This window comes from Haliotis rubra, unplaced genomic scaffold (genome assembly GCF_003918875.1).
Source record: "Haliotis rubra isolate DU_JTF1 unplaced genomic scaffold, ASM391887v1 Scf38, whole genome shotgun sequence".
Lineage (NCBI taxonomy): Eukaryota > Metazoa > Mollusca > Gastropoda > Lepetellida > Haliotidae > Haliotis > Haliotis rubra.
The window spans coordinates 2,189,895-2,204,068 of NW_025767057.1; the positions used below are offsets into that span (position 1 = coordinate 2,189,895).

Here is a 14,174-nt window from a genome sequence, read left to right on the forward strand (position 1 = left end):
ACGCTGAAATGTACATCTTGGACATAATCCTTGCGGCTATTTGCGTACATCTACACCTACAGATTTCACATTTTGTAGAAATTTATATCAGAATCCAATGCGTGATAGTGATCATATGCAAATAAAAACGATGTCCTGCCACCAGAAATAAACGAGTCAGCATCTCAGAACCCCCTCTATCAACATACAGGCACATTTTGTAATAAACTACATCTGATAAATGTTCCTTCCCGAAATGGACAATATGGAACATAGCTGACATTACATGGAGCAAGTTAAGCCCAAATGTACATTCACATCCAGAGGGCCATTCCCACCCCTTTTTTGTCCTGAAAGTTTATTAAATGACCATTGAATTCGAAACTCGTGAAAACGGGTGAAAATGAACTGTGCCCCTTCCCCCAACCCTTTTTCAAAAGCTGTATCCGCCCCTGCTTCACATTGCCGCCATGATCTTTCCATGACTTGATAAACATGATTTCAGTACACTGTCAGTTAGTGACAATAATACTCCCATCATTCCAGTCTCCTGGTTAGTCATCTTAATTTCCAAACAACTGTCTCCCAGCGTCATTTGTTTCACAGCCAGTGTAACAAATAGCACACGGAAGAACCAGATGATATTCTTTTTGTCTCCCAGAGGGTTTCATTTGCCGCATCATCTGTCTGCTGTTGAAGAAAGTGGGCAGACGACAGTTCAATGAGAACCCAAGTGACTGAACAAGGTGCGAACATCGCTCACGCCATTGTCTTGTCACGGTCGTAGTTCTTGAATAAACCAACGGTTTATGAATATTCATGAGTTTACAAAACACTAGTTGATTTGAGTGAGCCTTCTGGCCTCAGAAAAACACAACATTATATGTTTCTATGATAATATATGATTTACACTATTGGCTGTCGGATCATTCTGTTACGGTTGAAACCTCTGATGTATTAGCTGTATTTATGGAATATATGTGACATTTTTAGTTTATTTGTGTAACATAAAACATTGCTACCAATACCAATCACTTAATTATCTGGTCAGGACACTTCTCTATACAGGCGGTCGTTATATACATGTACTAGTATCTGTTAAATGTATGTATGTAAATATTTTATTTACGTGTCGCGCAGTATACAAACATATGGACATACAGACAGGACATATTAAAATGAACACCACCCGGTCAGGAGGCTTATGAGACACGAGGTATCAGTAGGTCCATAGAATAAATTAGAGTTCTGGGGTGCAGCGTTGAACATCGAAAAAACATTCCTGACAATATATTACTACGTTTGAAACTACTGAAAGACGTCATTACTTTCCGAGATGACGCCAAATCCCTTTGTTAGGAAAGTCGTTCTAACCACTGCATGGTTGCGTCAGAACACTTGAGGCTTGAGAAAATAGTCGATCGATCTTGTCTGACTCACGTTACTGTTACCGAAAACTGAATGTTAGCAAATTTGAGCTATTTTTCATCTATACAGTCAAATTAATTTTAATTATTGTGTCATTATTATACGCCAACACACACGCACGCACAAAACGTTTTTCAGTCAAATGCGATTGCGGTCTTTTTTGTCTATGTCGGACTATTTCTCAAAATAGATTCTGAGACAAACAGACTGGTGTCAGCCCGATTTAGGCATGCATTGAACCAAACAATATATTTGCGTAAAATGTTTATTTATTTTTTAAAAACCAGTACGACAGGCTGATCATGTGCAACATGTCCCTAGAGGGAAATATAATATATGTTTTAAAAAATAACCCCAAAAACAAGTTATCACTGACGTTTTGTTAACACGCTCTGTTGGCGAGAACATGTTATCATACGTTACAACGTACACAAAACGGTTTATTTTGACTTATCTATGAATGTATACGTGCATTAAATTTGTTTGGTATTTTTTTATGTATTCATTCACTTGTTTTTGTTTTGCCGCTGTTCATTCATTGATATTTTGCATGTACACATTTTTATGTTTTTTTGTGCCTTTTTTTCATCTGTTTATCCTTATAGTTATCGTTAGTTTAACATGGTATTCAAATTTCTCCTCCTGATGTTGTGGTAAAACATCTGTATACTGGCGACAGGAGACTAAATACAACAGGGGACTTTAATGATCGCCTATCTAAGTTTTGCTATTCTTGAAACCAACATCGTAAAGTTATATACATGTAGATCTAACAAATTAATGGATAACGACAGAGTGTAATTCGAAACTTATTGTTTTCGTTGCTGATTTGAAATGTAACTGTATTTAACGTGCGCTGGGAATGGCTTCCACAGACTTGCTAAAAAGATTATGTTTTCATAAAATCGAACACGAGACAACTTAAAAAAATAAATGCCATTTTCTTTCTATGTTATTGTGGATGTCTACGAGAGATGCTCAGCGAGCTAGAAGGGAAATATGACGATCTGACTCTCAATATAAAATTGCTTCAGTGAATACATGCAGTCCATATGATCATTGTAACTCTTTTTACAGATATAAATAAATTGACTATAACTATTGCAATGATATTTTCTACTCTACTTTTGATATGAGTGTCTTTTTTATCATTCCATAATATACAAAATTCTCATTATCTGTGCTTGTTCTCATAATATTAATATGACAAGTCGCTATATAAATATTTATAACAAATTATCCCTATCAAAAGTTGAACGGAATCAATTATATATGAGTGAGTGAGTTTAGTTTACGCCGCTTTTAGCAATATTCCTGCAATATCACGACGGGGGACACCAAAATGGCCTTTACACATTATACCCATGTGGGGAATCGAACCAGGGTCTTCGGCGTGACGAGCGAACGCTTTAACCGCTAGGCTACTCCACACACACCCTAGTACATATGACAATTTATCGTCTTAGGGTTTGGGGGCACATCAGTTGTTTTCTCGATTATCGTAAGAACAATTGTAAAACATGTCACTAACTTATTAAAGACAACTTTATCTCCAACACAAGCCATCATCCAATGAGTATTTACCATGTATTGTGTAACCCGCCTCGTTATACAGCGAGAGTAAACAGTGCCACCCGAAAACATATAATGCGACTATGACTATTACTGGTTCGGTCAGGGCTTGAAATAACATACTATCACATCTCCCAAATGATTTTTGTTATTAACACGGTATCAGCGTAGATAAGAAACAAAGTTTATGGAGTTAAGACCTCAGAGTCAACCTAACACCCCCTGCTAAATACTGCAGTTCGTGCCTATCGGCTCGCGAATATCAGTTGCGTGATCGACAGAACATCGATCGCATCAATAATCCATGAATAATTCATGATAAACTTAAGTATAATCCGTATAACCATCTCGTGACTGATTAGCACTGGATATAAAACATACTTTAACATTAGCGAGCGAAATATCTCGCAGTCTTTAGTCAACTTCTCACTCCAAGTCAGCACATTAATGGCGGCAGTGTTTTAGAACTCTTCAACGTAATAAGGGTGAAACGTCTTAGCTACCCATAGCAACCCGCGACGCCACGAAGTCAATTGTTGACACAGGACAGAGGGACAAATACGACCCTCGAAATATCGGAGATAAAACAGACATAAAAACCAGAAGTAAAGAATATATATTTGGCCTGCATGGTTGTTTGACACTTGTTCGACACTATCCGAATCAAGAGAGTTTATGGGGTCCAGTGACAATCGCAACAACGCTCGATCTTGACTGGTAAGTTTATTTTGATTTCGTAAGAAGTTATCAAAGTATTTTTCACATAATGTCTTTCAGATATATAAACGGGCTATGCATGTAAACACTATCTTATTACTTGAGTAAATATAGATATGATTTAAAAAATATTATTTAGTCGACAGTAGGGTATGATATAAAATTTTACGCAAGAAAGAATTAGAATATTAATCTAAGATTAAAAGTACATACTGTTTTCATTTTGATTAACTTATTTTCTTGTAATTCAAATTGAACTAACGACGTAAACCGAAAAGAAAACCACAGTAGACATATATAACCCACCATGAGCATTTGACATTTTCTCAAATAATATTACGTGGTACTTACAACACAAAGGACATCGTAAAAACCCAATTGTCTCAGATATTGCCATGACAATGATGCCCTGAATCTGTTGATATTTATTTGACATTATACCCGAGTCACTAAGCAGCGCAAATGCCATGCGACTCTTAGAGACGAATACTATCTTTTCCAAACTACATGAAACAAAACGATGTTTATGATCTTTTGTTAATGCTCATTGTAATCATCCAAGACCGCAGTAACACAGCTGAAGAAATACGTATCATGATCATATTATTATGATAAATATCACTGACAAATATGCGACTCTTTCTTATGAACACTATCATCATAATCCCCACATGCGATAAATGTACAAATGAAAACACTGACAAAGTAACTATGTGTCTGAGAGCCATTTTGATAAATATTTCCAATATTATTCCGTGTTATAGCTGCCTCAATAACGTCTCACAACAATTAGCATTGCTCCGATCGATTTTTGTGTTCGAGTCAAGGTGTTCATTTAGTGCACACCATTCGGATCTGTAATCCGATACCGCTTAATACATAGGATACGTTCGACCCATTGTTTGCTGCTCACACTTGCATACCCCCTCCGAGTGGGGTAGGACCAACTGTAACCGTATACAATAAACGACCTAATGGCTGGAAGAAGTAGCCGTCACCGTGGCTTATATTTGATTTATGAATGTAATTACCTAAAATCAATAACTATATTACCATGATCATATTTTTTCTCATTGTTATAAAATTGTTTCGTAGTCAATATAATAGTAGTTAACATTTATTTTCGATTTTTAATTTACAATTTTGCAAATACCATATCACATTATTTTACGTTAGGAGAACTAATATAAAATTCATTAAGGTAATTGTCACTTTTATGTCATGTATTATGTATCAGATATTTCAGATTGATCTCTTCAATAGACTTTCCAATAGTTAAATGGTCAGCTGTGTGATACACTTTTGAAACTTAGAAACTCCGGCAATAGTATATCTGATAACTTATCACATAACGGACCCCTCTCTGCTGTTGCTGGAGACGATTAGGCCATCCCAATTGTTTTATGTGTTTATCATATACCACAAGCAATTGAGTCTACGGGCAAAAAACAAATAAGATTGTTTTTCACAAGTTGTGTAACATATATTACGAAACATAAAACTTTTAATTACTGGGTAATAATCTTTAAATAACTTTATGATGCAGATCGGGTATCTTGAAGTAAAGTAAAAGTTGACAGACAAATTTGCAATAAATGTATATGACGAAAGATCAAGCTGACCTTTTTATAAGTGAATGAGTGAGTTTAGTTTTACGCCGCACTCAGCAATATTCCAGCTAATGGCGGCGGTCTGTAAATATCGAGCCTGGGCCAGACAATCCAGTGATCGACAGCATGAACATCGATCTACGCAACTGGGATACGATGACATGTGTCAACCCAGTCAGCGAGCCTGATCGCCCGATCCCGTCAGTCGCCTCTAACGACAAACATGGGTTACTTAAGAAGATCAATTCTAACCCGGATCTTCATGGGTAGCTTTTTATGAGTGTGCAAGGGTAAGGGTAATTTTTTATCGCATATGGACAAAGAGAGTCCACAGTGGAAGGTGAAATTGAGATACGAAAAGTTTTTAATATTTTACGTGGTAGTGCAAACTCTGATCGGCGGGAGATGGGAAACACCGAAAATAATACAGTCGCCCTAATATACTACTACTGCTTTCAATAGCACTTGATAGTTTCTTATCGGGGTATATCCTCACATACACCCGCTTTTACATACGCTTAGGTCCGTACTCAGTTACGAGTGACAGCTTTGAATACAGGTCATGTTTCTATTGACAGCTATATGGGTGGCAATAACACGACAAATAGGCAGGGCACGAGACGCGTGCAGGAATATTCGCATGTCTTTGTTGACTGAACTGTGTGCAATTGTCGATACAGTGAGAGTAGGTATTTTTGCTAGAGAACCAGGCGCTAGAGAGAGTATGTGCGTGTATATTGGTACATGATGATTAATTCATAAGTGAAGTGCTTTAGTCCTGCTGGTACATTCCATGGATGTTGGTGTACTCCGATACTACGTAGATGGCTGAAGATGTAGAACAGCTTATTATTGTGTATCTACCGTTTGTTTGAGCCAAGATACGGCGGTACCACACGCTCGGCGATATATGATTTGGAGTATAAGAACGTTCACAGTGTTTGTATTTCATGTCACTGACTAGTGGAAGAATTTTTTAAACAACGAACAGGTCTACTTAACCAAAACTAAAAAAGCTATGTGTGTCTCAGTAATTTTGTGTAAAAATATATAGATGAACGAAGATTGGAGTATGAAATTAACCATTTGACCTCTACCATGTTTCAAATGTTGCAAATGTATGTAAAAAACCTTAATATATTGTTGTGTAAATTGGCGAATTCTTTCTTTCCAAGTTTAAAGTTTCAAATCAAATTAAATTCTAAAAAATACAACATGCTGAAGTATTCTTTGAGTGTTGACATAGTGCATGTAACTTGCTAACATAAAATATTTTCAACGAAACCCCCCCCATAATTATTCAAGTTTTTTCCTCGTCTGCTCATACACTTTGGGAGTAAATTGGAAAGTAAGTAGACCGTATTTTGTACAATTAAGCTGTGGAGTTGTGAAACGCGGAAAAAGTTTTTTATGAAACAAATTGTAGGGACATGACATTATTTTGTACAATTAAATTAAAGTTTAAAACGGAATTAAATTATGAATGTTTGATTATGGGAAAACTATAAAACTGTATTGTTTGAAAGCTAAGACATGATACAGTTCAAATCGCTTCGTCTGTTTCGCCATACAAGGAACTCACAGATTAGCACAGGCGGCTCATATCATACTTTACACAATGCTCAATAACGTTTTGAAGTGTTCCCCATGTATCTGAACGAGACATGGAATTAGTTACAGAATGAACATCCCAGACATGCAACTACACATTAAATACCCTTACATGTAGTTTAAGAATCGAACTGTTTCTGTCTTATCAAAGATATTATCCTATCGCTTTCTTCGTATACGATCCATTTTAAACATTCTAAATTGCATTTCTTTGAATTTCGAGCATCCCCTTCACGTAATGCAAGAAATAACGGATTTCAACTCAAAGTGAAACTAGTGCTTTTTGAATGGAAAACTATTTCAGTTTATAATTTCCATACCGGTCTATATTTGAAGGTATTTGTATTTATCTGATTCTCAAATATACGTGAAAGCACAGAAAAACCCTCTAGCTATATGGTCTTTAAAAAAGGGTTTTCGACCCTGGATTTCGGGTAAGGAAGTTCTCCAGGAAAATATGCTCGTTGTAAAATACTACTGGCAAATTTATCGGGTGGTGAGGCCCGGTGACCATGTCACTATATACCGCTTTGGGATGTGACATTGTTCACGATATGAATCACTGGACTGTCTGTTACAGACCGCCTTCATGTCGCTAGAATATTGCTGAGTACCGCGTTAAATAACTCACAAACAAATCATAGTTGACGATTCTTGCGGATTAACGCTACCTTGTGGGTTTTGTATTCGGAGGTCGTGAAGCCTCGTGGTTGAAGGCGAAGACCCACAGGGTAACGATGTCTGCAGTCAATTTCTGGTGTCCCCCGTCGAGATATTGCTGGAATATTGTTCAAGGTAGCGTCAAACTCCACTCAATCACTCGCCCCTGTCAACAACAGTATCTTATACCTAATATTTTACTGTGCAGTGTAACTGTTTTGTCATGCGTAAAATAAAATAATAGGACCCACTTTATCTTAACCTTATTAAATTAGAACTGCGTTTTTTATTGGCTTCTCGCAGCAAGAATTTCACGCGGGTTGAATTTCAGTCATTGATCCAGCGCTACTGGTTTGTTGTTTAACGCCGCACTCAGCAATGATCTAGGTATATGACAGCTGTCTGGTGATAATCTGGTCTGGACCAGACAATCCAGTGATAAACTTTATGAGCATCGATCTACGTAATTGGGATCCGATGACATGGATCAACCAAGTCTGCGAGCCTAACCACCTATTCCGGTTAGTCGCCTCTTACAAGCATGGGTTGGTTAGATCAGCACATGGGTAAGCGCTGTACTGTCAGGTATACCTGCCAACTCGCATTCATTTGGCTTCAGACTCACGTCACGATCTCTCGACAAAACTGACAAATCTAAACTGGGTTCGTATGAAAACTAGAATTAATAATCCGTTAAAAATCACACAAATAGGGGTGATTAGATACATCGTTTTCAGTGACTGTTCTGAGAAGGGAATTTGCAATTATTCGTTGGCTTCAGAGAGGGTGTCAGGTCCCGAGTAGTGAGGGCGGCCCTTGGACCCCGGCATATCAAGTTTTTTCTCTCTCTCTTGGGGCTGGAAGCTCTGCCGTTAGGTGGTGGAGTGGCATTGTGGTTCATGCGTTCGTTCGAACCCCAACCCCACCCCCCACCCCCACCCCCACCCCGGATCCGCCACTGATTGAATGGCATAGACGTCTGGACCTAGATTAACATTCACATTAAGGAACATTAACATTAACTTACGACTATCTTAGCGCTAAGAGAGCTTCGAAAATCTAGTCCCTGGCCCTTAACAGACGCTGTGCGTAGCTTAAGTTAACAAATAGACTGTCGGGTGTCTAAAAGAGGAAATACGGTAAGTGTATTCATAGTACTGTAGCTATTGCGTGCGACTTTACCTACTTATCCAAAGTCTGAATGCTCTATCGGACCAGTAAGATCATGTGAAAGTAGTCGGTACGTTAAGACTAAAATCTGATAAGTACCGGTTTTAGTTGTAGCGACTGACTCAGTGGGCTATATTTAGTTTTTGTTCCGTTACACGATAATGTACGCTGTCATACCCTCAGATACACCCAGGAAATATAGGACCCCCAATCGCCACCTCACACGCTCACCATTATTTTTTTCTTTTCCTGGATTCTTCTGATTTATTTGAACCGTTTCCCGCCCGCTTGCTGTGTAAAACTGAGTGACCTCCCTTTGAATCAAACCTGCTCTCGATTGGTTTTTCATGCACATCTTTATACGTGATAGATTTACCTGTAGCGAGGGTTACGGGTGTGGCTATCGTGAAGGCCAACAACACGGACAGTTCACACTTGTTGTCGTGTGTTGTTGTTTTACACCGCACTCGGCATTTAAATGTTCCGGTTTGAACCAAACAAGCCAGTGATTGACATCATGAGCAATGGCCATTCGAAAGGGGTACAATGACCAATCCATCATATCAGCGAGTCGGACCACCCGATCCACATAGTCTCATCCTAATACGGGGCGGTGGGGTAGCCTTGTGGCTAAAGCGTTCGCTCGTCACTCCGAAGGCCCGGGTTCGATTCCCCACATGGGTTCAATGTGTGAAGCCCATTTCTGGTGTTCTCTGCCGTGATATTGCTGGAATATTGCTAAAAGCGGCGTAAAACTAAACTCACTCACTTGCTATTGGCAGCATAATTTTTAAAATCTAGGTCTGCAATACTGATGATGATGATGATGATGATGATGATGATGATAATAAACAACAAACATTCGTGGGTATCCCTCACTCTGTCACCACACACTTATCACCTGTTGATCAAATCATAGAAACAGAGAAAGACTTTCTCTATTTCTGTGATCAGACCATGTGTAACTTGGACCTACATATCAGTATCCTCCAACATAGGTGGCATTATGATAACAACCACTGATACCTTCATTCGATACCGTGTTTTAATATGTATGGCAATACCAGCTTTAGTTTCAGATGCGACTAATCAAATTTCTTTACACTAATCAAAATGTCGGATTTAATGGATATCATATCATTTAATTATCTGTCTAAAAGAATGCAACTGAAATCCGAGTGCAAAGTAGTAACAGCACAAATAACTCCTAATAGAACATTGCTTGTTTTTTACATGACATACTAGAATATGGTCTTCCATCATAGAGATAATTAGAGGGATGGATGCACTGTGGGAAAACAAACCAAATTACAGCCATGTAAATAACGACTGCCATTTACGTATTCGCGACGATATTAGTGTTATATGTATACTATAAAATTACTAATGATGTAATAAGAAACGGGAAAAGATGCTGCTATTTTTCAGTTAATTATAACTTGTGTTATCTGTTTTTATAAAGTTTCTAATTAGAAAACGCTCGCTATGAAAAAAACTACTGACTGAACTGAAATCTAATACTAAACACTGAGATATATATCAAACCATATAAAACTGCATCATAAAGATAGTGAGGTTATGCAAATATGGCCGACTGATACGTTATATTCAAATAAGCCATTTATATTTTTTAATTATCATAAATATCAAGAGCCTAAATTCACAAATTCATTTTTCTCAAAATGCATTTCCAACAGTCAGATAACATTGGTTGTGTTTGGTCAATCGTAGGGAATCCATGTAGGGAATCACGAGGAGTGACGAGAGAACCAAGCTACCCAGTAACTCTTGTTTCAGGAATGTTTTTATGCCTATAGCATCCTAGTGGAGTCTTAAAATCATGTCAGATCCGACCGTCGATAAGTTGGAATTAATTAAGCATGCAAACTGCTTCTGTTTCAGTGTGTATTTCAACACCCGGTGTATACACGATATGATAACAAGGACGTAGGTATATTAAGAAATCCAATATGGTTATGATAAACACCATTGTTGCTGAGACAAGTTGGTAAGTCAGTTCCTGCATGGATATCATGATATGGAGTATTGGAAACGACATTGACTAAAACTCAAACTGACCAATTTGGCCAGACAGATTCCGTTTTAGTGCTAATTCTTGGTAACTTGTGATTGTTCGGATCGATACTTGATTCTGTATTGCATCAATGTCGTGAACTCCCATCATGGGAGACATCCATAGTTTAGATACATGCTATGTGACTGAAATATTCCGTACTGATCAAGGGTTAGGATTTACGAATATATATGTTCTGATACCCTAGTTTAGAAATTATTATAGCTAACCAGTCACAACAAGGTGGAATGCTGTATATTTATTGTTTATTTATTTATTTATTTAATTCTGCTCCAGCAAACATCGGTCATTTTTCGAACACTTGGTTGTCGGAATGAAAAGCGATATAATTTGTTCAATGTTTATCATAAAACGGCAGCTTCAACAATCTATGTAAACACGGATGTGAGCATGACAAACCTGAGACCCAAAACCAACCATTTTTCCTGTTTCATATTGTGTGGTAATTTTCGTATCGACCGAAAAGAAAAACGACTACGTTTTTTTTTTCATGTATATTATCTAATCATCCAAGACTTGGCATGATTGGTCTTGGGGTTTTTTTAAATGTAGACACTTAAAATTTTTTTTTAATAACGGTATTTTTTATGAACTGCCATGTCGAATGCATGATGCGAGTTATGGAAAGTTATGTTTTTTGGGTTGTTGTGTTTTCTTTTAATTTTCACTTTTATTTACTGGCGCCAAGCCAACATATTCGGGCAGAAAGAGAACACACTCATATCACAAACCCGTGCTTCCCCTCTTCAATCAGGATATCATTATCATATGCGTGTAAAGTTAAACTATGTCCGCTTTAACAAGTGCCCGCCACAGGGGTTACCTGGTCTAAGAAGGCGTCCGCTCGATATTTAGATACCGCCGTGCATGCAACGTATAACTCAATTCCTAAATTCCGGAGCGGAGGGGTAGTTGAAAAGCGTCCGTTCGCCACGACTCTGATCCGAGTTTGATCCCCACATAGGTACAATGTGTAAAGCCCATTTCATGAGTCTGTGGCGTGATAATGATGGTATACTGCCAACTAAGACCTTATGTCTTCTCAATGACAGTAAGAATATCAGGACTAAATTCCTTCATCCAAGTGCACTAACCTCGGCATACCCGGTTTCCCCTTCCCCGCCTCTCCTCCCACAAAATAGTCACCAACAAAAGTATACAATACATTGTTTTATTAAAGAAATAACTAAATAACTAATTATTCTAATCATTATATATTTATCGAAATCGAATCCCCCCCCCCACCCCGATTGGTCTGCATACGCCACAAACAAAAGTATACAATACAATGCTTTATTAATTAAATAACTAATTATTCTAATCATTGTATATTTATCGAATTCTGGTGGAATTATGTATTTAGTAATATTTATACAAGTATTTATATAATATTGTGTCAATACATACACGCACGCACGTACGCACGCACGCACGCACGCACGCACACACGCGACACTTTTTCGCTTTGAATGCAGGGTTAACCCAGAAAACATGCACAAAGTCACACAATAACAAAAAAAAGCTAGAAAATTTCTTTGAACAATTGTTGATCTATGGGCGCCTTGGTTGTTGCCTAACACCGCATCCATTAACCGTTACCCTAGCTAATATCCATACAGCTTAGAATGGCACGGGTGGCCTACTTACTGTACTCAGGATTATTTCCCAGTTTCATATTTCCCTCGCTATATAAACACGCGCAGAATTCTTTGACATAATTGTTAAAATGACTTAATTGTTGTAATCACAGCCATATGATGTAAACAAATAGGAAGGGGATTCGCATGTTGATATGTTGGCTGTAAGTGGTCTGTGACCATGGCGACTGGTATATTCCAGCTGCACTATCCGGGCTCAGACTGAAATGCGACTACATTGCCCACACGGCAGGTTGTTTGTACTGTAATAAAATACAGAATTACAGTCAAGGCAGTATCAGCTGATCACAGATTAAGTCGTTAAAGCCCCTTAATCCACAGACAGCCGGGTTTACTGCACTCTACAGGCTGCAACTCAAGGCTCTCGCTCACACCCCGGAGCGCGTGTTAAAAGACTCCTTTTTGTGAACAGGTACGGCATTCATTCATTCATTCATTCATTCATTCACACATTTGGATGTATTGTTTTTTGTTATCCTATTTTTTTCTAATGCAATTATTTCAATGTTCTTTTTTTTCGTATTTCATTAGGATGTATACTACCACTCACAAGAAAATACACGTCGACTTGGGCTGCTTATTTGAAATAGGTTTTGAAGTTCAATCAGTTATTGTGTAACAAAACAATAGACATGAACATGCCACTTGGGATGAATTAACAAGATGTATCTTCTGTCATTACACACAAAAACACAGATGATCACAGTCTGACAACAAAACTTCTTAACGCCTCCATAGCACCTCAGTAATGCTTTAATGTCTTATGTGACCTCCACGGACGTGAAGACGAGCCAGGGCCCCGTTTCACAAAGCTGTCGTAGCTACGACTGCCGTAAGCCTATGTTACAGTATAGGAGTTACGACAGTCGTAGCGCTACGATAGTTTTGTGAAACGGAGCCCTGGAAATGACGCTCCATCGATGACGCTGGCGTCCTGATGACGTCGACGTCTTGGTAACGACTGACACTACGGTGTTCTGTTGGTGAGAGGTCGGTTGAGCGTGGAGGCCAGGGCATCACGGGTATGTTACTGATGTTGAGGAAGTCATGGATTATTCCAGGAGTGTAGGGCCTGGCATTATCCTGTTGAAACCGTGTCCAGTGCAACTATCTTCTGAGGAAGGGAAGGATGCCTGGCAGCAGGAAGACATCCCTGTAAAGCAGGGTGTGTAAATTGTCACGGCTGATGACAAGATGTCTCTTCATTTTACGCAAATCCTACGCCATGACGTCACGACCTCCAACAAGGTGAATCCCTGGGATTCATCTTAAAGCCAATAGTCCATTCAACTTACATCCGCACCCGTGCAAGACTGAATAACTTGAAGCAGAGACCATATAATAGATCATATTCTAGATTCTATCATATGGTCTCTGCTTGAAGCTGCTTCCGTTGCTGAATTGTACCCAGGACCATTAACGTCACTGCCAACGTCGCAAAGTTCGAGACCAGTGAAGTATATTTCGCCGATGTTGATGGGCCAAGGCCATTCCACGGTGTAGTATTTAGTCATCCAGCACACAATCATCTTGAAGTTGTGTGTCTGCTGATGCGGCGTCTCCGTCTCGCAACGTCGATGACGTAACAGCAAGTGGTTGCGCGGGTGTATAACGAATGCATGTGGCAGTCCTGCTGTGTAGTGGTTGGATAACACAAGAACTGTTGTGTGCCAA

At 38.7% G+C, this 14,174-nt stretch overlaps 1 protein-coding gene across 1 annotated transcript in view; it reads left to right on the forward strand.

The window, feature by feature from the left end:
- Positions 1-3,496: 3,496 nt before the first annotated feature.
- Positions 3,497-14,174, forward strand: part of LOC124286327 (leucine-rich repeat protein soc-2-like) — a 71,843-nt gene continuing 61,165 nt past the window's right edge. The window contains exon 1 of the mRNA XM_046722691.1: positions 3,497-3,696. The gene's annotated coding sequence lies outside the window, so the exon portion shown is untranslated. The remainder of the gene's footprint in view (positions 3,697-14,174) is intronic.